At 42.6% G+C, this 27,049-nt stretch overlaps 1 long non-coding RNA gene across 1 annotated transcript in view; it reads right to left on the bottom strand.

The window, feature by feature from the left end:
- Positions 1-8,565, bottom strand: part of LOC138515495 (uncharacterized) — a 117,120-nt gene extending 108,555 nt beyond the window's left edge. Inside the window, exon 1 of the long non-coding RNA XR_011282027.1 lies at positions 8,394-8,565. This is a non-coding gene — a long non-coding RNA (uncharacterized lncRNA). The remainder of the gene's footprint in view (positions 1-8,393) is intronic.
- Between the last annotated feature and the right edge of the window lie 18,484 nt (positions 8,566-27,049).

The following is a 27,049-nucleotide window of genomic DNA, read 5'->3' as shown; positions in this document are numbered from 1 at the left end:
AACAGACTGTCCCATCCCCCTGACCCCTACGCCCACTCCTAACATGAGCACCCCACCAGCCCCTAATATCAAAGGAGCCCTTATCAATGCTAGATCCATTGTCGCCCATGCCTCAGAGATCGCAGATCTCATCATTGCAAACAGCCTGGACTTCCTGGCTGTTACAGAAACCTGGCTACACCTTGCAGCAAGCCCAGCACTCTCTCTAGCCTTACCAGAAGGCTACACCATTATCATAGCCGATAGGACATCAGGTAAAAGCGGTGGAGTGGCCTTCATTGCCAAAACCCACCTTCCCTCAGACCTATTCCCTCCTCCAGCCTCCCCTCCGCAGAGCTCCTATCAGTGAAACTCACTCTCTCCCCCACCCAAACTATACTTGTGCACCTCATTTATCGACCACCCAGCCCCTTCCTCACTTTTTTGAAGACGACATCCTAAATCTTCTCTCCTCCCACAGCAAACTAGGATCCCAAACTATCCTTCAAAGAGACCTGAATCTTGGACTCCACAACCCTAACAATCACCTCGCATCAGCAGTGGACAATGATATTTGTAATTTGGATTTACACACAAAACTACATCACCCACTCATGCCAAAGACAGAACGATGGATTGGGTGTCCAACCTTAACTGCTCTGTCTCCATTTCCCAAAACGAACCTGTAGCCTGGTGAGACCCCCACCTCATACTCTTCTCCATCCCTGGACCATCGTCTCCCAAAGCTACACCAGCACCCCATCTCTCTCCAGAAACTGTCGCAGTATCACCATTGATAGCCTCCAACCCCTCATCAGAGATATCCCCAACGAAGCCAAATTTAGCAAGCATGACCCTGCTAACTTGGTAGACCTCTTCAACAATACTCTTAAATTGGCACTAGACTCTGCTGCCCCTCTGAAACTCAGGAAGGCCAAACCCTTGGCCTACTTTAATAAATGGTTCATCCTAGAATTAAAAAGCCTCAGAAACATCAAAAGATCTATCAAATTAATGTGGCGTAAATCTCCTACTACCTACAACAAAACCGCATTTACCACAGCCTTAACTACCTACAAATCAGCTATCCTCTCTGCTAAAAAAGAAACCTTTAACTCCAGAATCCTCAACGACAAATCCTGCACCAACGAACTCTTTAGCATCCTAAAAGAGCTTGAATCCCCTGCACCTCCCACACAAGACTGCATCAAAAACACAGATTGGTGCACAAAAATCCAGAAAGCCATTGCAGATAAAATCACCCTACTCCGAAATGAAAGTATAAAAAGCAAGCCTTTCTATCGATCCTCACACTGCCACTGACCCACCTATAAGCCATCAAACGTGCACTCCCTTCTCCTTCTCACAAGTGACTCCAAAGGAAGTTGAAGATATAAAGAGTCTAAAACCCTCCCACTGCCAAGGAGATATATGCCCAGCCTCCAGCATTAAAGACAGAGCTAAAAACCTAGCCCCGTGCATCACCTCCTTGATAAACACTTCATTCCCATCCAACCAGGTTCCCAACAACCTCAAGGAAGCTTGGGTCATGCCATTACTAAAAAAACGTAGCCTCGACCCTAATGTCCCTACTAACTACAGGCCCATTACCACCGTCCATTCCTGCTAAAAATCCTGGATCGGGTGGCCTACCTGCAAATCCAGAAACACCTAGAGGAAAATGAACTCCTCGGACTCGGACAATCTGGATTAAGACCCAGACATGGAACTGAGACAGCTCTGCTAGATCTTAAGATCCAAATGGACGAGGGGAAAGATAATGGCAAGCTAGCAGTCCTCCTACTTCTAGGTCTTTCCACTGCCTTCTACCTCGAGCACCTTAAAACAGTGGCAGCATTTTCCACCAATGCTTCCGACTAGATTAAATCCTAGCTCTCAAACCGGAATACAAGAGTCTTCTCCCCTTCTGCCTCAGCTGATCCCACGCCGATACTGTGTGGGTTCCCTCAGGGTTCCTGTGCGTCACCCACATTATACAATATTTTTACAAAGCTACTCTTTGACTGCTTGGACAAGCTGGGTGTAGTCTACATCAACTATGCAGACAACACTCAAGTTCTCATCCCCCTCTCTGGCTGTTATGACCACGACTCAAAACATCTATAGCAAAATCAAGCATGGGTGGCCACCAACACTCTTTGCCTCAATGACGACAAGACCGAGTTAATGATCGTTGGTACACAGGCACGCCTGAACAAACTCGACACCAGATACACTTCTTTCGTCATTGACGGCAACATGATTAAAGTCTCCAAAGAGAAAACATTGGGGGTCTCTCGACTCAACCCTTTCTCTCAAAAGACAGGTCAGTAGTGTTGCATCCGCCACGGCTTATACTAACAAACTGATCTACAGTTACAATTCATATGTGTAATACACTATTCCTTGGTACTTCTGAACAAAATCTAAATAGGCTTCAGGTACTCCAAAATAATTCACTAAGAGCAGAACTCAGTCTCCCCAGATCCTGTCACATATCCACTCACAGAAATTGTGCCAACTGGCTGCCCATCCGTGATAGAATCACACTATGCACCCTGGCCATCACGCACAAATGCCTCACAAATTCAGCCCAGACATATTTGGCAGACAAAATCTGCATGCACAAACCTACACGTACAACCAGATCTTCTCTTTACCATAATTACTATAGTTTGGTGGTACCAAGGTTCAATCTCAAAACCGCTGGAGGAGCTAGCTTCCCGGTCCAAGCAGCCAAACGTTGGCATTCCATCCTCATCCCTCTCAGACAGGAATCTTCTTTGCTCTCCTTCAAAGCCAGCATAAAAAAGCTGGCTCTCCACTCACCACTAAGTTTACTGCAATCTCGTTGTTGCTCAGGGAATATGTATGATATTGACTCAAAGTACATAACCATTCCTCTGTTATCCTTGGCTTCCTCTGACCCATATGTGACCAGGGTCCTACGCATTTATTGTCTTCTCGCCTGATTGTATCTTTCTGCCTGTTCATGTATGTAACACTAAGTTTCTCAAGCGCCCAGCTACCTCAAGGTTTGGTGCACGATATAAATATTAAACAAATAGAAATACGGATCGCACGCCTCAAATCATCAGCTGCCTTCTGTGCAACCCAGAATAACGTGACCCCTTGCCCTTTCACAGAAAGAAAATACATGCATTCTTCTGTGCTACAACGCTACAACGCTGCAAACACACATCAAAAAGTAAGTAGAAAACAGTTGTTAAGCAAACCAATACCCACATGGTAAATGTTGTTGAAAAGCAGTATTGATCATTCTTGTTTTCCTAATTTGTAACTTCTTTGGTCCTACCTTTACATTGAAAAGAAAATGCCTGGGAAAAGAAATCTCACCTGCATTTTACCCAATTAAAAACAACACCCCCCACCACTGCTAATTACCTCCCACAATCATATTTTAAAAAAGCCACAACCAGGAAAACACCTGTAGGAAAGTACCTTGTACTTTCTACTCCAACTTCTAACCCTTTCCCTAATAAATACTTAATTTCTGGATCATTTATGTATAATTCATCCTTTTTTTAATTTAATTAAATACTAAGGGTGTTCTAATAGCTTTATAGAGCTGCAGCTTGGGCCGTACCGGGTGTTATGGTCCCTCATACATCAGCTTGCTCCCATCCTTACATTTAGGGTTAGATAGGTGTTCAACCAACCCATTGAAGTTCAACACCCTTGAACTGTGATCACTTGTGTCTGTCTTCACTGTTTTATACCATGCCTTCCTTAGTCTATCCTCTTCAAATTCACCAGTCATGTTACTTAATGTCTCAAATCTGTTAGTAATGGGGTTAACAGGGGACATCACAATTACCTCCTCCTCTATGGGTGCGGAGCTATTCAGCTGCTCGGCATGGGGATTATGCGACTATGACATTGCATATGCCCTATCCCTTGTTGCCATCTTGTTGCCAGATGCTGTTGCTGGAATACTGTAGTTCCTCCCACCCGCTTGCCTTTCAATTTAATCAGTTTCATAAATGTCTAATTGATCATTATGCAAGTTCTTTAATAATGTCTTGTTGAATACTACTTGGTTGTTATGGGCTGCAATGCCCCCATTTGCAACTACCCTTTTGTCGCTTTCACTTCAGGATTAATAATCCTAACCCACTCTGCTTGATCACTAGCCACTCAGTTGGACAGAGGCAACTTTCTGGTGGAAAGTTTCTTGCAGCCAGCTAGGTCGTGTAACAAATGTCTGATCTCTGTAATTAGCACGTACATTAGCATCTGATATAGATGCTAAGATTTCTTTGGCAAATTATTGGGGGGGAGAGGCTCGAATTAGCCTTCCTTTTCGACATGTTTATAGACAATACAATGGGGGGTCTACGTTCAATGGAGCTAAAAATTGGTTAATGGGAAGTCAATACTAGTCAGGCTGCTATCCTTTCAGAAGGATATATTAGAAATTAGCACTCGATAAAACTGAGTCAAGTATAAAATGATACAATAAACATCAGAACCTTAATAATATGTAGTACACATTCAATATTACTTATGGTGTTGTTATTAACCAGGGCTCTAGCAATAGTTATCAAGTAATATCAAGCAAAAGGATGCAGCTTGGATACAATTGCCAATGATTATGGCAAGCAGATTATGGGACAGACTAGACTTGAGGCAAGCTTGTTTGTTTGTTTTATTGATTTATAAAGCGTGCCACACCCTAGGGTATCTGGGCGCATTACAAGACAGCTTAGATGCAAATTGGATACATACAATATAGTCATAGCAAACAAATTTAGGCTATAAGCATAGACAAGCCAAGCAGAGTAGAAATAGGCATTTACAAATAATTTACAAAGGTCAGGCATGTAGGGAAAGGTATACTATTGTATAATACAAGTGCATTATCAGGAAAAAAAGCGTTTGAAATCCGGGAATACTCTAAACACGTGTGTACAATGTCATTCATGGCTAGCAACTTTTTAGTGTTAATCCTGAAGCTTTGGAAGGACTGGTTGGTGTGCAGATGAGGGGGGGGGGGGGTATTCCAGGCTTGGGCAGCTTACACAAGCTTACACAGGGAAGCTGTTACCACCAGCGCTTTTCAAGTTGAACCATGGAACTCTAATGCAAAAGAGGTTAGTAGACCTTGTGGGTTGAGATGAGTTTTTTTTACTGACTTTCTCTCTAAGGTATTGTGGAGCAGCATTGTTAAGGCATTTATGCATAATGGAGACTATTTTGAAATGAATCCTGTCCTTAATGGAGAGCCATTTATGCTTCCTTCTAGTTTCTGAGATATGATCTCTCTTTGGGATGCTCAAGGCTGTTCTGAGAGCCTTATTTTGTAGTATGTGCAGTTTATTTAAGATTTGTTTGTTCGCTCCCACATTAAGGTTTGTGGGGGCCCCTAAAATCAGCATTTCAGTATTCTCATCATTCAGGCAGAGGCTGTGGACTGCCATCCATGCCTGGATGATGAGATTTTGCTTCATAAGGCAAGGTCTGTGTTGTAGTTGCCCGAGAGGGGTATAAGTATCTGGGTGACATCGGCGTAGTTCATGTAGATGACACTCAAATGATCCAATTTGTCGAAGAGCGGCCTGGTAAATACGTTATACATAGTTGGAGCGACGCAAGAACCTTGCGGCACTCCACACGTAATAGGGGCTGGGTCCACAGCAGCAGAAGGAGAGAAAACTCTCATTGATCTGTTACTTAGGAAGGATTTATTCCAGTCTGCGGCCTCTTGCGAGAAGCATGCCGCTGATGAGGTGTTCACTAAGTATATTATGGTCCACCAAATCAAAAGCGTCTGAGAGGTCTAATAGGAGAAGTAGTGCACATGGTCTATTATCTTTCAGTTGATCTAGTTGCATTTTCAGATCGATCAGAGAAGTTTCAGTTCCGTGGATTGGCCTAAAGCCTGAGTGTCTCAGCCCTTAAATATTGTTAGTCTCTAGGTATCCCTGGATCTGAAGGTATGCAGCTTTAGCAATTATTTTAAGTAAAAAAAAGGGACAATCGTTATAGGCCTATAATTAGTTAGGGTGGTTGGGTCAAGTGTCGCTTTCTTAATTAAGGGCAGAACCCATTGTAATGATTCAACACTAACCTGTCTCATGCAGCAACCAACGAGGCAAATGGAGAGTCCCCTGAGGCCCCTAACACCTCCCTCCTCCCTAAGCGGGAAACAAAGGGTTGTGCAAGGGATCCCAGGGAAACCCTCCTGGGGAAAAAAAACCTGCTGGAACGGATGTGGAGCTGGATCGGTCGGGTTGTCCGCTGGCTGCAGCTCCTCAAGATTACAGGACTCACTGGTTCTGGTCACGGAATCCTGGCGAAGTCTGGATAAGTAAACAAGAGATGAGTGAAGGAACTAGGTACGAAAGGAATCAATGTAAATGGTTGGTGGTGTACCCAACGTGTCTGGAAGGGGAGGCTACCGGAGCTTCCTGTAGACTCGTGGGCAGCGGAACGGGATAACTGGGCAGAAAGGCAAGGCTGTAGGAAAGAGCAGGAAGGAAAGGTAAGTATAGGAATAAGGTATTCAGTAACAAACACCCTAGTTGCGAACTCACGTAGCGTCTTTAGAGAGTAGCGATGCACTGAGCTTCGGCTCTGCTGTGCCATATCCGAAATCCACAGGAGAACGAGATGATGTCAGAGGACGTCTGCCATGCGAACGTGAAAACACTGCACCTTAACCCAGAGGATGAGGAGCCATCTTGGAAGAAGGGGAAACGGAAAGTGCTTGCAATCTCCAGTGTTGCCACAGGGAACAGCGGTGCCAGCGAGCCTTGACACCCATGCATCCTTGAGGTTTGTAGGTACCTGGCAAGTCCTAAATGATGCGTTTATTAACTTGGTGATGAATGGGGCAAGGTCTCTAGCGGCTTCTTTAATTGTTTGGGCTGGGCACAGGTCGCCTTGGCATCTTGATGGTTTAATGGAAGCAATGATCTTTTTGACCTCTACGGTAGTAACTTGGGAACATTTGACTTCTTGGAGTTTATTGAGGGCGGTTTTTTTTTAGGTTTTTGGGAGGTCTCTGAATTAGAGAGGTTATGCCTTTTGGCTGTTATTTTATTTTGGAGGGTGACAATTTTGTTGGAGAGCATTTTGGATATCTGTGCAGCATTCTTTGTTTTTTGGGCAAGGATCATCAGGGGCTATAGGTGATTGCAATTCCCGCAAGATTACAAATAGTTCCTTTGTGCTAGAGCTGGCATTTTGAATCCTTTCATTATAAGTTTCTTGGTTTGTTCGGATAATCTCTGCTTTATTATTCGAGGAAATTTCATTCACCTTATCTTTATTTTCTTTTGAAGTAATGCTTTTCCATTTGGCTTCCAGTTTCCTTTTTTCTAGCCTTGGAGCTTTCAGCTGTGGGGTAAACCAAGAGTTAAGGTGCGCTTTTGGTTTACTGTTTCGTAGTTTAAGTGGGGCAATGGAATGTAAGGCTTGGGTCATGGTGGTATTATATAAGTCGACAAGTACTGAAGGGTCTTGCAATTTACAAGAGTTTAAGGTAGGGAGCAAGATGGGCATCAAGTTGTCAGTAGTGATATTTCATTTATTTCTAGTAAGGAGGGGTGGGACAATTATGTTGGATTTGTTGGCTGGTCGATTGGCGTGGGTCGTAAAGGTCATTAGAAAGTAGTCTGTCTAGGTCTGGGGTTCGATGGCTGTGATAAAGGTTTCACAATTGAGGTCAGCCACCCAATCTACTATTCTCCCATTCTCATGGATAGGTTGGACGACTCTTTGCGTGAAGTCTAATTCTGTTAGAAAAGTAATAGTCTTACGGCAGGGCACAGCAAAAGTAACCTCCTGATGCAATGTGCTAAAGTGCACTACTATGAAGTGCCACTGCAGAAAGTACAATTAATACTTGATGTGCAAATGAAGTGCAAAGGTGTGAGAATGCAATGTAAGGTGCAGAGCAAGCCACACAATTTAAACGTTAAAACCTAAAATCCATGAAATATTAAAAATCTAGTGAAAAACCATACAATGGATGGTTAATAGGTATATCACTGAGGACAGCACATGAAGAAATGACCAAACCAAGGCAACCTTATTGCACTCTGCCCTCAATAAAATAACAGCTGGAATGGCTTATGTGCCATCAATATATTATATTTGGGGTAGGGGCGAGAAACACTCGACAGCATAGAGGAATGGCAAAGTCTCCATACCCTCTCCCTCTAACCCTACACGTTTCAAAGTCAAGATAGGGGCAAGGAACGCGCAACGGCTCAGAGGGATGCCTTAGTCCGTCTCCCTTCCCTCTTCTATCGCACTGGACCAGCAGGTCCTTAGCTGAGGTAAAGTTAAGCGGCTGTGACAAAGTTCAGGCTTTTACTGTTAAAAAATACATTGATTTCAAGGCTTAGACCAAGGCATTCCGTCACTCCGATTATTGTTGGGCTCACCTCACAGATCTTCTCATCAGCTGTTCTTCGCTGGCACTGCACACTGTTCTCTGTGCTTCCCCACTCTTCATGATGTTCGCAAAACAGCCATACCCTTTCACCACAGCAAGGATGACTGCTGCTTGATGAGGTTCTTCCTTATGTGCTCAGGGGAATGTGACCAACGGAACCAGCGGACCGCACAGTGCAAATCTGCCACACCCTTACAGGTTTTGTAAAATATACATTACCTGGATCAAAGTTTGATTTGTACGTGGCTCTATCCAGGTTGGCTAAAAGCCATGAACTATGCAGATTTTAGACTGCTTTCATTGTAGAATGTGCATTTAAAATACAGTAATTTAAGAACAAACAGTAAGTACTATCCGGTTATGAAATAGGCAAAATGGGAGAATTAAATGGGCTTGCTTGCTTTATAATTACCCTTTGACTCATTAATTGGTCCACAATGTGCCAATGCTCGTGGCTTAATGGGATTTATTCTCTGTGGTGGAGGTGGTGCCAATGATTACATGCGCTGGACATTCCAGATTATGTCCCACATGATTTTTAAACAGTTGCACTGCACCCAATGCTGCCAATTCTATTGCATACTTTTGTATTATGTCCTCACTCACATTCTTTGAAAAGGCAGGTATCACTACTTCTTCACCTATAGGTGCTTGTCTCGCATACAATTGTGGCCAATCCTAGAGTGCCAAAATCTCTTTATATTGAATTTGCAACGATGACCAAAATAATGCTTCATTCTTTTGTGGATTTTTCACCTTCCAGCTGTATGGTTACAAAATACACTTCTTTATCTGCTAACGTTTGCCCGGTGGGCATAGTTATCTCAACATTTTTATGTGCCTTGTTATGCACTTCAACAATGCCTTGTGATTGCATTCAAATGTCAAATCCAAAATCTAAGAGGACTTCTAGCCAGTGTGATGCTTGTCTTGGGAACGATGAGTACACAGATTCTGAATTGTATTTAACTTGAATGGCTGCAGTATGTTTCCTTTCAACTTTTTCACGTATTTCCTCTCAGCCTTAAAACGGTCTGTTGTCTTTGCTGGTCGGCAACGAGATGAGTCTGTATGGACTTCTCACTGGTTTTCCCTCTGAAATCATAGCCTATTGGTCTAAAATGGGACTGCCCTCTAAGATTAACAGAAGGTCTGCTACACCTGTGAGTACCTTGCCACAGAGGGGCATCCCTGTGTCATGTAGCTTTCTAATTCTTTGGTTCATGCTCTGGGTATTTTTCTTCCTCCATTGGAGGAAGCTGATGCCGCTGTGTTCCATCACCCCTTGTCCCTCACACGGAAGCCCTACCTCTTAAGGGTCACACGTGTTTTGCACCCCTTTGTCTGGCTTACTTTCAGCGTTAAGTCTTCTGTGTCTCTGAAGGCCTCCTGCACAGGTGAGCTCTGCCCGGTGATTGATAAGTGGATGTCACCATGTCCCCAAATTGCTCCCTTTTTTCTTGCAGGTTTTCCTCTTAATAATCATTTGATAATTATTGCATGCTCTGGATAAGGTATTCATGGCAGCAACAGAACCCTGTGTTCCTATAATGTCCCCTAATATTGACAATAAGGATGTGCTGGATGGAGAACTTAGAAGCTGAAAGTACAGTCGACTATAAATTGAAATCCAGCTGCCACCGCTTGCAAGAGGGTGCTGTGTAGCCCGAGGGAAGCAGCATGGCTAAAGCCTATTGTATTTGTTGAGGTGTCATTTGTGGATAGGTAACTTGCAGCTGTCCTACTTTCTCTAAATACCATTTGGGTACGTGCTCATATTTGTAAGGACAGGACCCCAATAGGATTCTTAATGTCTGTAACGGCAACACTTCTGTATGGGTCTGTACTTGCCTCTGCTGAGCAGTCATTAGGCCATACTGTGCAGCATAATATAATGTAAGGTTTCATACAGTGTCAAAGTGTGAAGTCAGGAGTTCTTACCCTGCTTGCAAAAAGGGTGGGCTAAGAATTCTAATGTCAGATTTGGTGTAGTGAACCGTCATTTCTGGATAGTGTAGATAACCTAAAAAACACTTTCCATGATTTATAGGAGTTAAAGACAAATCAGGAAAGTGAAATGAGCGGTATTGGATAGTGTGTAGGTCTCCTCTTATTAGGACTGCACATTAGTGGTCTTATTGGCTGGCAATTTTAAATAATTGAATGTTTCTGCTGGTAATCCTTCCAATTGTGTGATTAATACAGTGAAGCTTACGTTTGAAGCATCACAATGTGTTAATTGAAGCCTATCAATCACTGTTGTTCTGCAATAGATGTTAATGTGGAATTCCCGATGAGCCATCATCTGTACTCGCTAGCCAAACTCCTTATATAAAAGGTTTATTCGAATTTTGTTTTGCCCGGTTGATTTGTGGTGACTGCAGCATGAGGTTAAATATTCACAACTGCCATCTTGAAGGGTACCAATTTATGAGGATGCCACCAGTATTGATTTCCTTTATATAGGAGCGACTAGAAGTCATAGCTCTCCACCACAAGCTGAGGCTTTGATTAATGACTACTGATCATCAGTCATTCATGCTTAAAATCAAGTAAACCCAATTAGCATTCCTGCCCATTTTCATTGATTGTTTTAATTCAATACCATTTATCAACACAACAGAAATATATATGAAAACATTACCGGAGTCATAATTATAATCACAAAGAACCAAACATTTTTAGCAGCAAACGTGCATTGACATTGAAGGAAAGTGCTACTGCATATCATTTAAGACAAACACATTATTATACACTTGACAAACTAAATAGTTTTTATGTAAATCTCCTGATACAGAATACATATATAAATGAACAATAGATCTAGAAAACACATGCAAATGCTGAATTTTAAATTCCATAGTGTTTTCTGGACTAGAAAGGAGTCTCTATATCCATCACTCATCTAACCAAGAATTTATTTTGCGCCCATCTGTTTCTATACAATTCATTCGGCGTACAGTCCCCTAGCGTTGAATGGAATAGAACATCACCTCTATGTCCCTCATATGACTACGGAGATTATGGTTGACACATATCAACGTTTCAGCGTATTCTAAGTGTGAACGCCTTCTTCAGGACCATTGGACATTGTTGTGGCAGACAGAACCTATATCGATTAGTCTTTACCAGTTTGGGTCAAACCTCCTGATGTCATAAATCTCTATTTGATACCCATTATCAAAAATATAACAATTTGATCACTAAATATTCTTGTCATTTGTCTATAATAATATTGTGTTCATGCCTCAAACATTACTACTACTACTCATCTATGAGACAGTATTGAAACACATGTCTCCATCAGATATTGATAGATAGTTGGTCAAGGTTATTTATTAAAGTCCTTTGCTGCAGGTTATCTATTGGGGATAAATCTCATTGCTTAACACTCCCTACAAACTAAACATGAAATTATGCTTTTTAGACCGACCAAAGGGTCACTTTTTTGGGGGCTGGGGGTTCTCTTTGACCATCCATCAATGCAATGGTATCCTAGGATGGGCTGAAGTGGCAACATATACTTAAATGAAAAGGTTGTTTTTTTTGGAGGGGGTTGTATTTTTTTTTAAGGGTAGTCCATTTCTGCTACCCATTTATATCTACCTAGACTCTGATCTTCGTCTTAAAATAGTTTACCACACGTTTTTAGGCCATGTAATCGAAATATGGAGAATAGTTATTTGTCCCTCTTCACCCAATCAAAGTTGTCTGAGTTGCATGATAAACGCGGACTCCCTGTTGAAGCGGTATCTCTATCTGCTTTTGTACAAACATAATGTAGGCCACTATTAGCATCTCCAGCTCTAAACCTAACACTATCTTGAATTTGGCCCCCCGAGTAGTACAGCCCCTATTGCATTATAATTTCCTTAATTGCTACAAAGGTATTTTTTATTAATCATATTGATAATCCTACCTTCTCATTTGTCAAATGACAAAGTTCCTCTTACTTGAACGAAATAATTTATATGCACTAATAGCAAATACCTGCTCTCCCTTATCGCAGTTGATTATCAGCTTTCACATCACAAAATCTACATTGAGACATAATCAACAAACGTAGCGCCATTTTAGATATGGACCAATGTACTAATGCATTGTATTTGCTCATCTCATTCATCACAACAGATGGATTATTTTGTTAATCGGATATTAAATTAAAATGTGTTGGTTTTATTTTTGTGCTTATTCCATAGATAAGTGTACTGTTGTCAGAGTTTCATTATTTCAAAAAGGGGTTACACAATTTTGCAGTTACATGAGTAAATGATTAAGGGGGGCTAATGAAATTATCTATTCCTGCAGAGGGACCATCAATATGAAATAGATGCATTAAATTCACCTCACCAACATTTACACTTCATATATGAAAATCACAATACTGTATCTGTTTCATATAATATTCAAGCTCAACAGTTTGTGCCCTAAGCGTAGATAACGGGTTTCAGTTTTAATGTCTCAATATTCTTAGCACCCTACTACAAGCTTTTTAATTACGATCATCAACTCTGTTCACCTCACAATTGATGGAAACAAAGGTTGTTCATTCAAGCCTGTAATGTGTCCTTAACATGTGTATCCACTGTCTTCTTTATGCAGTGTTATATTCTCTACATTGTTACAACTTGGTATTGTGTCGATTATCCACCAAAACAAATCATTCTGCTAGCGGTAATTCTAAAGTGTAGTACCATGGGATCTCTGATTGTTATACATCTAATTCTTGAACGATGTTCTGAAATCCTTACATTGGCTTCCCTTGTTGATTGACCCACATAGAGCAAATCACAAAAGCATTTTACATAGTAGACTATCTTATTAGTTCTACAATTCATGATGGTACTCAATTTCCAATCTTTTCTATGAATGTTGAAGGACAATAGTGTGTCAGTGAATTGACAGATTGAACAAGAAGCACATGGTAAATGTCCCACTAATGCAACTATGTTCCAGTCTCTTGCACCAGGGTGTTGTCAAATGTTTGTAATCAACTAATTGATCTTTCAAAAAGCAGTATCCTGGATTAGCGGCCAGTATTCCTTGATCACTAGTTAAATGTCAGTCGGATGTGGAGGGACAAGTTATTGAGTCTTTCTTTTGATGTTTAACTTGGTAGGAAAGCAGCAACTCCCCTGGGGTACTTCATGTTATTTTTTGTTTGGAATGCAAAATAAGCTTTTTAGGATAACCCCAGTCTAGCAAACAGTAGATTTGCTTGATGATTGAAATCCTCAATGAAAGTACACTTTTTCGGTAGATTTAAGTACTGGCCATAGAGCAGATTGGCACGTAGATGTTGTGAATAACTACCAATATGTCAAGTGTGTTGCAATAGGTCGGTTTTCTATACAAGGTACAAACATGATGAACAAATGATCTTCAAGTCCCAAAAAAAAAGTTCCATTCAAATAGTGCTTAGTATATTGAATATTACTAGTACATGTATTAATCCAAGTACAGAAGTCTATTAAGGTGTACTCTTCTCCATGTCAGATCATAACTATGTTGGCAATATATCGTCTCCATTCTTTGATCTCCCACTTAAAGGTAATACTCGCACAAAAAATATATTCTTCTTCCAAGTTGACCATATACAGAGTGGCAAGACAGATGTCCCCATTGCTGTTGCACTTATTTGAATATAACATCTATTCTTGAACTCATTTCTTCCATGCTATCGTTAGCAGCTCAATTATAAATTAACTTTCTGGAGGTTCAGCAAATTCCATTTGGGGCATGCTTCTATATAACAATTGAATTTCTAGAGAAACCATAAATTCACGGATGTCATCAAAACCCATTATCAAAGATGCTATATTTCGCTGTACTATCACACAGGTAAGTTGTCATTTTTTGAATTGGGGCTTCAAAACAATCCATATATAGACAGATAGGTTCAAGTACCGAGCTGCAGCATACTACTATTGGTCCACAAGGTGGATCACTCATGTTTTTACAGATTTTTGGTACAGCATAGAAGTTTTGTATGCTTGAATTTTCTGCATTAACTAAATGTTTTTTTTTAATGAATACACTGATGATCTAGTGGGATCAGACTTACATCCTATGTCTTTCTTCATACCATTGGACTTTCAGATACCTAATGAAGTGTTGAGAAATTAGTACTAAAAGATAGTAGAACCATAGAGACAAAATCTAAAAAGATAAATAACGAGAAGTGAAGTAGCAATAGCGCTACAATCCCTCTAGCAATACAAATACAATAAAACCAGTAGATAAAGGAAGAGCAACTGTCAGCATGGATGTAAAAAAATACAAATATGAGGATATGGTATATAACCTATTGGATGTTGATGTAAATTATACAATCATGAGTACAAATCCTGAAAGAGTGATTCAGGCGCTGATATTTGAGGTCACTGAATTTCCCCGACGTAGACATGGGATCAATCAGAAAGAGTGAGTTACTTAATGCAGAAAATCCAAGAATACCAAACGTCTATGCTGTAACAAAACAAAAAAATCAATGAAAACATAAATGATCCACCTGGTAAACCAATATTAGCAGGATGTGTGCCCAAAAGTCAAAAAGAACTTACTTGCGTGATAGTACAGCAGTACTAAATATCTTTAAACATGTTTCTTTTTTTTTTTTTAATGCAACCATAAATGTATGGTTACTCTAGATATACAATTGCTGGTGAATAATCACCAGAATTGGGGATGCCCATGGTGTAGTCAACAATACTGCATGCTAAATATGGTCAATACTATATTTTGGACATCAATTTTACTTCTTGCTCTTGATTGGTGCTGTTGCACATTCTTAACGCAAAGCAGCAGAGACCCATGACAATGAATTACAGACTGCAATGTCCATTTTCAGGCCAGGCTCCAAAACAACTCCTTAGATTAGAATCTTCTGTATGCATTCGAAATGTTAATGTGTTGATATATGTAAACAATATAAGACATGACCTCTCCATACAGGTCTGTTCAATTGAATATTGCACTGATGTTAGGTGCTTAATCAACTCTGTAAACAGAAAAAAACTTGTAAAACTAAGTTGCTTGAAGGTAGTTATTAATGCACAAATATCCCAAAATGCCTATAAAATCACATGAAATTAAGTGAGAGAGAAAAAAAAAGAAATCAATCCAACTCTCTGACCCGATTAAAACCATAAAATGCATCTGTACACTGAAAAACTGCTCACATGGTTACAGATGTAACGTACACAAGTACCTAAAAATAATCTGTATAAAAATCTCCTTTATCATATTGGTATCGATGAATGTAAATATACTATCTTACCTCTGGCAGATTTTCCAATTATATGCACCATAGGTTTGAAAAGTTACCTCAAGCAGGTGAGGTCAGTAGAACTGTAAGGGTGAAACCCTGAAAAGAAGTCCACAATCTACATTAGAACCCCAGCTCTGACATAACTTTGAATTGTTTAACAAGGTTCCACCCAAAAAAAGGTTACGTGTCTTATCTTGTCTAAACGACAAGGTTCGGCATGCAGCTACCTGTTTGATACAAAGTACTGTCTATTTGTTACACCGTGTTACTTGTCGATGTTGAAATAAAAAAACGTTCCACCTCTACAAACATGGCTGAACGCATGTGTGACATCACCACGTTCTTTATGGTCATCACGCTCACAAATTGCAGAGTATGTTTGTTTTACCTACTGTTGTTATACTCAAATACTAAAATATAAACTGTATCTATGATTAGTTTCATGATACATCACTAGGCAAAATATAAAATTGTGTGACCAATTGTAATGTGATCTGTGTTCTGTATATGACTATGTATCAGTTTCTATCACAATCTCGATGGGCCACAACAGGGCTAACGTCCTACCAAAGACCATTTGTATTTTGGGATTATGTAACAACATGGACACAAAAGTTATATCAACAGTGTGGCACATCTTTAAAACATGCACCCAAACAATGTTCGTAATTAGATGTAAATGTGTGTATACACTTGATCTTCGCTATCATGGACACTTCTATGAAAATGAGTGTTACGAGCTTATTCATGTGCAAACAGTCTCATATTAAAAACAATTGCATCTGTCAATATGCATAACATAGTTCATACATATTCTTTACTGTTAGATATTCTATCTTGAAAGTGTAATCAAGAAATTGGTGTTCTTCACTGAACAAATCCCATGTATATGTGAAGTGGCTCACATATTTAGTTATCAGTGAGTTGTATTGCTTTACATCTTCCGTTTGTACAGAATAAACTGACCAATATCGCTTTACAAAGCTCATGACCAAGTGCAGCAATAAGTACAATTTCTAAGCTATTGTTAATATTTACCATACACTGGCTGGTGTTTAACAAGCATGAATATGCCAACATCCTATGTGCATATTTATTTGTTCAATGCAGATGTAACCTCCTTATATTTTGACTTTGGTTTGGTCTGGTAACCTTGCACGTATAGGGCAGTAATGGGAATAGATATTCAGTTGAATATTGGTTAGTTATGTTTTAATATCTGCATTATTAACTTTGTCAGCCAACACGTGTTACGACCCCTCCAGGACTTTATCAAGGCTAAGAGGTTACATTTGCATGTAGACAGTATAATAATGACAATGTAAAGTGATGGTGGTGAGGTTAATGATAATTGAAGCATGAAACTTAAGTATTTAAGTGCAACAGTTGTACGTACATGCATGAAATATTTTGCGAATAGCATTTATGAGATACATTATGAATGTCAGTGATGGGGAGGAAGGAAAACAGGGAAAAGGTTAGGGACCAAGTCTGGGAGATGTTGAGTGAGGATCAGCCTTGCTGTTTGGCCAACTACAAAGATCTCATTGTCAGGGTTAATTTTTTACCCAGGATACTGGTGGTATACCTGGGGCTCAGTTTCATTTTCCATACCTGTTGTGAGGCCCTTTGTTGGGCAAAACGGGAGGGCGTGGTGAATACTTGGTTAGGTTTGCATCTTTGCAGGGCTGTGTGCGCTGCTAACTATGGGTTCAGCATGTGGTTTTCTATAGGCAGGCCCACAGTTGCCATCTGTGTGCGGTCCGTTTTACCTGGTCAGTTCCTTCAGGCTCTCCTTTCGGGTGTCCTGGTCCGTGGGTAGTGTACCTTGAATGGGGATTGTATAGATGCGTACTCTTCAGGGGAGAAGATGCTACGTGCATGCGCGTATTGTGCTGCAAGTCATGGTGACTTGGCACTATGCTGTGTGCGCATGGGCGGCCCCGTGTCCCGTAGTGGGTTCCTAATGTGGCAGTTTTCCAAACTGATTAAAGGTTATTTCATTCATACATTCATTCATTTATTCTTTGTTCCGTTCTTCGAGTAGATTCACCTTGTTTGTGTGATCGTTAACAAAAAAAATGAACCTTGTCTGCTATGCGTAAAGATTCCAATACTATGTGACTCAGGGCACACAAACATGGTCTAAACACTGTCACTCATGTTGTACATCCTTACGGCACATGCACGTTTACGTTAATGTTTATGTGTCATAATCCCTTGGAAATTGATTTTGCCTTACCCATCATCGTTGTGGATGGAACTCAAAGTGTGATGTCCGGGCATATCAGGGTGATTACCCCATAGGTGATGTAAATATCTGGGTAACCCAATAAAAACTGAGCGAAATAACAATTTAGAACCCCATGGGTGATGGAGTTCATACTGGGTGGCTGTCCCTCCATACTGGGCTGGTCTGTCCAGATACAGTTGTTACGAGTCTTATGATTGTGTCATTTCACGTTATCGATTTCTTCACGTTATTGATTTCTTGGATTTGGGTGTTAGTGTTGGTCTCTCCGTAACATGTCACAAACGCGAAACCCCAGCCAAATCTAACCTCCAAGGTCCCAACTCAGCATGCACATTGACACCCCAAGGACTTAGGCCATGAATAGGCGACCAGTGGACAAGCCCAACCAGATGGACAGGCCAAATATCACTTGGGTGCAAGTACATAGGATTCCATTAAACCATGGACCACAAAAACATGAATTGTGAATTTCTGCAGCAATGACTTCGGATTCATGATCCCGAACATAACGGAACATTGATACATGGACCGTCAGTAGTAGCACAACCACAGCAACCCATACTATAATCCCCATACATAATAGGACTGTTTCTCTCAACCCCCAAATTGAACAACTATTTTGGGACAGAGTAACCCAGTAGGGAGGGACAGCCACCCGGTATGAACTCCATCACCCATGAGGTTGTAAATTGTTATTGTGGTGTTATTGGGGTGGCAGCCTCTCAGCCAATGAGGAGACTCGGAACAGGGCAGACACTGAAATCCCCTGCTCCGAGCTGCCTCACAGCCAGAGGCTGCCATCTTCCCCCGCCAGGGAATGATGCAAGTGCTCCATCCCCCTAAAGATTTAACCCCCACCCCCTTCCCTCCACTTACCCATTTCGTTGCTTCTCTTCGGGAGCGGACAGACTTCTGTCTCCAGCAAATCTACTTCCGATCTGCAACACTCCGCCATGGAAAGGAAGGAACAAGCTACTTACTTGTAACTGTTTTTCTCCAGCATGGGTCTGGCATGGATTCACATGCTCATGAAAATTCCCTGTCGTCAGGCTGGGAATCCTCTGTAAAAGAAAAACAGTTTCAGTTTCATTTATAAACTGTCTTCTCTCCTAAACCAATCACTGAGCTCTGGGTCATATTGATCCCAGCCAATTACTGTCCTCCCCCTAAACCCCTCCTCTGGCAGCCATCTTCAGATTTGGTAGCACGTAAAGTGGCAGCATCAAGAAGAGCCGCAGCCAGGCAGGAGGGTGGGTTCGCATGTGAATCCATGCCAGACTCATGCTGGAGAACAACAGTTACAGGTAAGTTACTTGTTCCTTCTCCAGCATGGGGCCTGGCATGGATTCACATGATCATGAATAAAGAATACATAGCAGTACCTACATGCACAACCACGGGAGGTGGCAAGGCTCAACAGAAGCAATACTCTTACCCCCTCACCAGGCTCACCTTCAAGCAAATAGGTTGTGTAGCACCGCTTTGCCTACTCTGGACTCCTCCCTGGAATCCCAGTCGACGCAGTAGAATTTCGTAAAGGTGTGCGTAGACCTCCACGTAGAAGCCCTGCAGATGTCCAGCAGGTGCACAACAGACATGAACACTGTCGTAGCAGGGATCGCTCTGGTAGAATGGGCTCTCAGACGGCCACGGCAGCAGCCTGTTTTCCAACTAGTGACAATGAGTGATGCAGCCGGAGAGCCAACTGGAGGCGGAAGCCTTGGACAAAGCCTTCCCATGGTTCATAGGACCAAAGTTCACAAAAAGCTGAGAAGTCTTCTGGAAACTCATTGTGCAGGCCACATAAAACTTCAGCACTCAAGCCACATCCAGCAGGTGCAAAGTCTTGCGCCAGCGACAAAGGCGCTGTAAAAAACACAGCTAACACCAAAGGCTTGTTGAGATGAAATTCTGACGGAACCTTGGGCATGAAGGAGGGGTACGTCCGGAGCACCATCCTAGTCTCGTGGAAGTCAAGTAAGGCGGCTTACAGGACACTGCCTGGATCTCACCTACACTCCCGGCAGAAGTGATGGCCACAAGGAAAGCTGTCTTCCAAGACAGGAACTTAAATGGATCTTGATGCATCGGCTCGAATGGGGCCCCCTTGAGCCTAGTCAGCACCACGTCGAGTTCCCACGCCGGGGCAGGTGCCTTCTCGGGCGGGAATGAACGGAACAGTCTCTTGATGAACTCCTTGACTAGACAGTGTGACCACAGAAAAGACCGTCCCAGAGACCTGGTGTAGCGGGAGATAGGCGCCAGATGCACATTGATGGAGGCGCGAGCCAGACCAGACTTAGCCAAAGACAACAAGTACGGAAGAACTTGGGGAGGTGTGGCCCTTAGGGGGTTAATCTTCTGCACCATGCTCCAAGTCGCGAACCGCTTCCATTTGTGTCTGTAACACTTCAGTGTCAACGACGCTCATTAACCACTGAACTCTAACGCTGCAGGAGCCAAGCCTTCCGGTTCAGCGATCCTGGTTCACCGTGCAGGATTGCGCCTCCTTCCCTGGCGACAAGATCAGCGACCAATGGCAGCTTGACTGGAGGGGATGCTGAAATGCTGAGAAGGTTTTGCCTCAGCCACGCCGGCGCAGCGAAGATCATCCTGCACCGGCTGAGTTGACTGATGACTCATAGTAGCAGCGGAGGGAACGCGTACAGAAACAGGCCTTCCCAAGGGAAGGAGAATGCGTCCCCCATACTCCCCAGCTGGAGGAACCTGCTGGCAAACCTCAGGCACTTGGTGTTTGTCGCCATCACAAGCAAATCGATCTGGGGATTGCCCCACTTGAGGAAGAGGTTATCCACTTGATCCTGCTGAAGCTCCCACTCGTGGCAAGAACGCAGCTCCCTGCTAAGGGAGTCTGCAACATTGTTTTTGACTCCTGCTAAGTGAAAAGGAATGAGGAACATCCCCTGGGCGACGGCCCAGCACCACAACTCCTGCGCCTCTCTGGACAGTGCCGGGGACCTGGTGCCCCCTGCTTCTGGATGTAAAACATTGTGGTGGTATTGTCCAGGAAGACACTCACCACTTTGCCCTTGAGGGCGGGAAGAAATACATTGAGGGCCCAAAACACAGCCCGTAGTTCCAGAACATTGATGTGTAGCGTCTTCTCCTCCAGCAGCCACATGCCTCTGGCATGAAAACGTCTGGTGTGTGCTCCCCATCCTTCCAGGGAAGTGTCGGTTGTGACCGTCTCCTGGTACAGAGGGCTCTGGAAGGCTGTGCCCCCTGTGATGTGATGTTGGAGCGCACGCCCCACCATTGCTTGATGGAACTCCTCGTTGAGCACGATCCTGTCTTCGAAGCTTCCGGACACCTGGATCCAATGGACATCCGCAACCTGCAGATACGGACCAGGTAGAGGCATGACAATATCATGCCAAGCAGAAACCTGATGGTCCTCACCGTGGCGATCTTTAGTGCTAAGAGCCGTTGCACCTGGCCCAAAATGGCCGCTATCCTCTCCTCCGACAGTGCCGCCAGCCAGGCCATTGTGTTGAACCTGGACCCCAGGAACAGCGCGTTCTGTGATGGAGTCAAGCATGGTTTTACAGAGTTCACCAAGTACACCAGATCCGTCATCAGTCGGACGGTCCTCTCCATGTGATCGACAGTGATGTCCTTTGACTTGGCCCGGATGAGTCAGTCGTCAAGGTAAGGGTGCACTTGAATTCCCTGTAGTCACAGGTGGGCCGCCACTGGAGCCAGGCACTTCGTAAAGACTCTGGGTGCGGACTTCAGTCCAAAGGGAGAGAGCCTTGAACTGGTAGTGCTTCTCTTGTACGACAAAGCGCAGGAACTTGCAATGTTTTACGTGAATGGGGACTTGGAAGTACGGGTCCTCTGACAACAGAAAGTCCTCCACCAGTTGGCCGGGTACTTTCTGCAACGCGGCCATACTGAATTTCAGGGACTTGATGAACTTGTTGACTCATCATGGATCGAGAATGGGCCTCAAGTCCTGGGTCTTCTTTTTTACCAGAAAGTATTTTGAGTAAGCTCCTGAGCCCCGGAGCCACTTCGGAACTAGCTCGATCGCCCCTTTTCTTAACATAACCTGAACTTTCAGAAGCAGCTCAGGGATGTGTTGTCCTTGTCGGACTACCGGTGGTATTCGTGGACACAAGGCCACTAGGCCTTCTGGGGCACTGGCCTCAAAACCTTCAACTCTCCCTTCCTAAATATCTTCCTTCTCGTTCTCTTCGCTCATCCGCCTCCAACTCCCTCAGGCTCAGTCGCTTCTCCAAGCAACAAGTTGGTGGTAGATCCCTTTCTTCGGTTGGGGCCTCCCTCTGGAACAGCCTCCCTACCTCCCTTAAACTTGAGAACCATCTCCGGTTCCGGAAACACCTCAAAACCTTTCTCGTTGCTTCTGCTTTCTCCACTCCTCTCTCCTGCGGACTTCCTGGCTGTAACCGGATCTGCACTGGATTACCTGGACACTGTCAGATCTTGGGCCCAGGTCCCTCCCCCACCAGCTCACCCCTGCCATGCTGCTTGGCAACCCACGCACTTGGGGACTGTTTCTGTAACCCTACAGTCCCCCTACCAGCACTTGATGTCTGCACTTACCTTGCACTTGCCAGCCGTTACTTTTACTTGTTGTTATTATCTATTCGCATGTACTGAACTGTCCCTTCCCCACATACCACGCACTTGCGCAATCTGAATGACACTTGGCCTAGTATAATCGTTGTCTGTCCTCTCTCTGTTTCCCCCCTCCCTTGCCTCATCGTGCCTTGAAACACTTGTGTATAAGCGCGTTATAAATGCTCCTGGAGGAGGCGGGGCCTATCGCACTCACGTGAGCGATCACGTGACTTGAGCACAGCATTTACTGCCGGCATATCCGCCCGAGTGGCGTGTGTTCCTGACTACCTGGAGGTGCGCTTCACGAACAAAGCATTTCTTTTTGGGATTGCAGCCCATTCCGAGGCCAGCAGCACTGCAAGCCGAGCTCTTGCTGCTCCCCTGCTTCCTGGAGGAGGCGGGGCCTATCGCGCTCACGTGAGCGATCACGTGACTTGAGCACAGCATTTACTGCCGGCATATCCACCCTTGTGGCGTTAAGCCCTGGAGGCAGTAAGGGCTGGAGTCGCTGTTGTGCTGTTCGGCTGTGACCTGGGCAACTGGCACAAGCTAAGTTCTTGAGTAGTATTGTCTCGTGATAGCGCACAGTGCTTAATTTATTGTTTACTTTGTGAAGGTTGTTAGTTTACGTTTAAATTCTCTGACCCATCAATAGGAAAGGTGTTTGCTTTTTCAAAGATTTTGTAAAAAGTTTTCTTACATTCGGTGTACCTCTTTCTTACTATGGCCAATGGCCTGCGAAGTGGGCGTCGCATTGAGGATATAACTAATATCCTAACATCTTCCAGTATTGACTCTACGGTATGCAAAGGTCGAACTTCATATCATGAAGTGCCATTAGTTGACATGGTGGATGACAATATATATACTGCCCCTGTGGTTTGCTTAGATAATGGTAACTGCTCCACTCATGTAGCCCAAGTGCATGCTACTTCCACTGTTGACATGTACGCCCCAACAAAGGTTGAGGAAAAAGTGATTGTAGATGTAAATATGAATGATAGTATGATTCGATCAGACTCACGTACCCCTAACAAAGTGCAATTTAGCACTACTTTGCAGAAGATGGCTGCATTAAATGCACAAGTCAATCAAACTATTAGTATGATGACTCCACTAGTATATGGTATAACAAACTCTGGTACCACCGGAAATACTAATAGGAATTATCATACCAAAATAGATGATGATGTATCGGATGAGGCACCAATTGGAGTAATTCCGCGCACGCTTTCATACTCGCCTGATCAATATAATGTCTCAAACAAAGTATTGATTGAGGATCTTGGAGTAGGTACGAATAGCGTGCGCGGAACTGAAGACCAATCCCCAACTCCTCTTCCGGTGATCACCAAAATTTTAGATCTCCTTGACAAGGGTCACGAGCTCACTCATCTTGAATTAAAGGAAATTAAGGCCATCTTGCACTATCTTTGCTCCAAAATGGATAAAATCGAAGGGTTTATCACTGCAGTTGACACCCTAAGATCCATTCAATCTGAAATTAGAGGGCAAGGCCACAGTAATGTAGAGGTAGGGAGACACGATTTTCACGCAAACAGTTTGGAACAGTGCAATCAGGACGCATTAATTGAACCTGTGAAATGTAAGTGCGAAAATGACTTGGAAGATATTAAGGCATCAGTCGATGCAATGAACCTCACAATTACAACTCACTTTACCAAAAGAGAACCTTCAATGCTGTTTCCCGATAGCCCATCTGCGCTCCTTGAAGCAATTGAATCACAAAACAAAACAGAGACAGAACGCTGTGTTTCTGAGGAACCTCTTACCTTTATGTCCCGTTGAGTCAAAAAAAATCACTTGAGAGCTATTAAGAGATATGCTAAGCGTAGGAAGGAAGCGCTACTACATAAGAATGACGGACGGGGAAAGGATACCTCCTTGGTTCCTAGTATAGAATTAATCGAGGAAGATCATATCGATGTAAGACAACTGTCCAAAGAAAGCCAAGATGCTCTCACCCCGGTTATTAATTCACCGGAGGAAGTAAGTCAAAATGGTATTATTACCAAGTCACTAATGATGGGTACTATCCCTCCTCAGATTGCTAATCTTAAACCTGGCATCGTTAATTCAGTGAATAGCATAACTGAGGAAATTATGATTTCTAAACCTAAAGTATGTGAAATGTCTCTAAAGGTGTCAGACAATCAGGACAACGGATGTGTAACAACTTTAATTGAACCTGCTATCGGCTCTGTGGTAAAAAATAATTTAAGGGACTTTTTCCCGATTATAGGGAGATGTCGCACCATGAAAAATAACATTATTCAATCGCGCCCCCATGGTAATGACAATTTGATTCCATTTACTAGGAAACCTATAGCGAGGTATGTTCGAGCGTTGCGACTAACGAACTCTCTGCAAACAATATTCCTGCACAGTCCAAAAACATACCCTTAGTCGCTATAAACGGCATTGGTAAAATAGGGAAGGTAGAGGTAGATGAAATAATTAATAAAGAAGTGGAGGTGAATATGTCCAAGTCGGTAATCGCAGTAAATGGCACGGGAAAAAGAACTACTTTGGTTGAGGCATCGGCCGTACTTCATAAAGAGAGTCCTAAGTTCAGCTGCTTCGATCAAACTGGATCAATCGATAATGCAATGACTCCATATCCTATATTTATACACGGCCCCGCGCAAAGTAGAACACTGCCACAACATATGAATATCAATCCACTCTTGTATAAGACCGGCGAAGCCTCTGTAGCACTGAGTAAAACTTTTTTTATGGACAACCAGAACACAAACAATTATAATAAGATCCCATTAAAACAACCTAATAATTTACTAATCAATCCTGCTACCGAAGCAGGAACTTCAGTTGCCTCAGCTCTAATTTCACACAGGTCCTTGCACTCAGACGAAAGGAAGGAATACATCATAGGATTTGAAGGAAATGCCGAGGACTTGGTAGATAAACGTATTAATCGCTCATTTATCTTCTCCCTTTTCTCAAAAATACCTTAATTGAGAATGGTTAAATCTAATGATATTACCAGAGTCTCCCTGGCCAGAATTAACAACTTCAGGGCCCTGTGTTATCTTGGTTCTGAAGCAGTAATGAAATTCATCTGGTCCAACCGAGAGGAAATAAAAAGAGAAGGTTTGGTTTTACTTACCTTTGGATCCGAGGACGATGCTTCCCTATTCCTAGATCCACCAAAAGTGACTGATGGAAATTGTATTGATATGACCATACCCACTGTTAAAACAAATACGGGTTCTGGACTTGACTTGGCTGAGATTCTGAAAGTTGTAGCTCAAACCAACGGCCTTCCTTGGCTGGAACCTATGCTCTCGGCCATTTTGTCTTCTAATACTATTTCATTACCTACAAAACCAGTCACATAGCTATCTAATCACAAAGAATTTAAAATCATGTCCTGGAATTCGTGCGGCTTTGTGAATTTAATGAACTGGCATCTCAATCTCAATAGTGATGAACCACCAACTATAATTATAATTCAAGAATCGATGAAAACAGTACCACTACTTATTCCTGGTTATGTTACTTTTAACTCATTAGCTAAAAGACATCTCTCAGGCCGCCCATCTGGGGGCTTATCGATTGCAATAAACACTTCATTTAAAGTCCAACCTAATGTAGTGTGGAACTCTCCGAGTCTATTAGGGGTCCATCTTAATATACCCACAATCAGATACCCATCATTAATTATCATCTCACTATATTGGAACCCTGCCAATTTTACTATTGAAGAGATGCTTGATGATCTTGAAGCATGCTTGGAACTCTCCGCTAGTACATATCAGAAATGTGAGATTATTCTTGGTGGCGATTTTAACTGCGACTGTAGAAATGTGAATGAAACTAGTACATCCAAACTCGCAACCTTAGCATGCACTAGAGGAGCCAAGTTTAGAGAACTCTTAACCGATTGGGACATGGATCTCTTGGCGACACACAACATGAAATCTAAATTCACATGGGAAAGAGGAGTCAAGAAGTCAATGATAGATTTTATCTTTGTATCTCGCAATCTTATAGTCTACATGGCCCCATTAGTAATAGACCCTATATTGATCGGTGATCATGCACAACTTACAACATCATTGAAATTGAAATGTCAATTGTTAGGGGCAAATAATTCATTAATAGCAGTAGAAGTCGATCGCCCTCAACACTCAATTAGGTGGAACAATGGTTTGTGCGATCAGATTGTTAAACACATATCACGAGAAACAATGCGAGTTGATCAATATGGTACCAATTTAAGAATAAAACTATCTGATAGGGATTACTCCGAAATAGTTGACACTGTCTTGCTCAAATTTTATAAAAACCCCAGTAGTGCGAAACACACACACATTTACGATCAGAAATGTAAACTATTGAAAAGGGAAAAAAATAAAGCATTAAGACAATTAAAAAATAAAGTCTTAGGCACTGAAAGACTCAGAGAAAGGCGGAATCAAATCATTTCACAGTATAAACAAAATGTAAGATTCGCCCGGATCTCGAGACACAA

Source organism: Ambystoma mexicanum, chromosome 6q, assembly GCF_040938575.1.
Source record: "Ambystoma mexicanum isolate Mex_15411 chromosome 6q, UKY_AmexF1_1, whole genome shotgun sequence".
Taxonomy (NCBI): domain Eukaryota; kingdom Metazoa; phylum Chordata; class Amphibia; order Caudata; family Ambystomatidae; genus Ambystoma; species Ambystoma mexicanum.
This window is presented reverse-complemented; position numbering and strand designations above follow the sequence as displayed.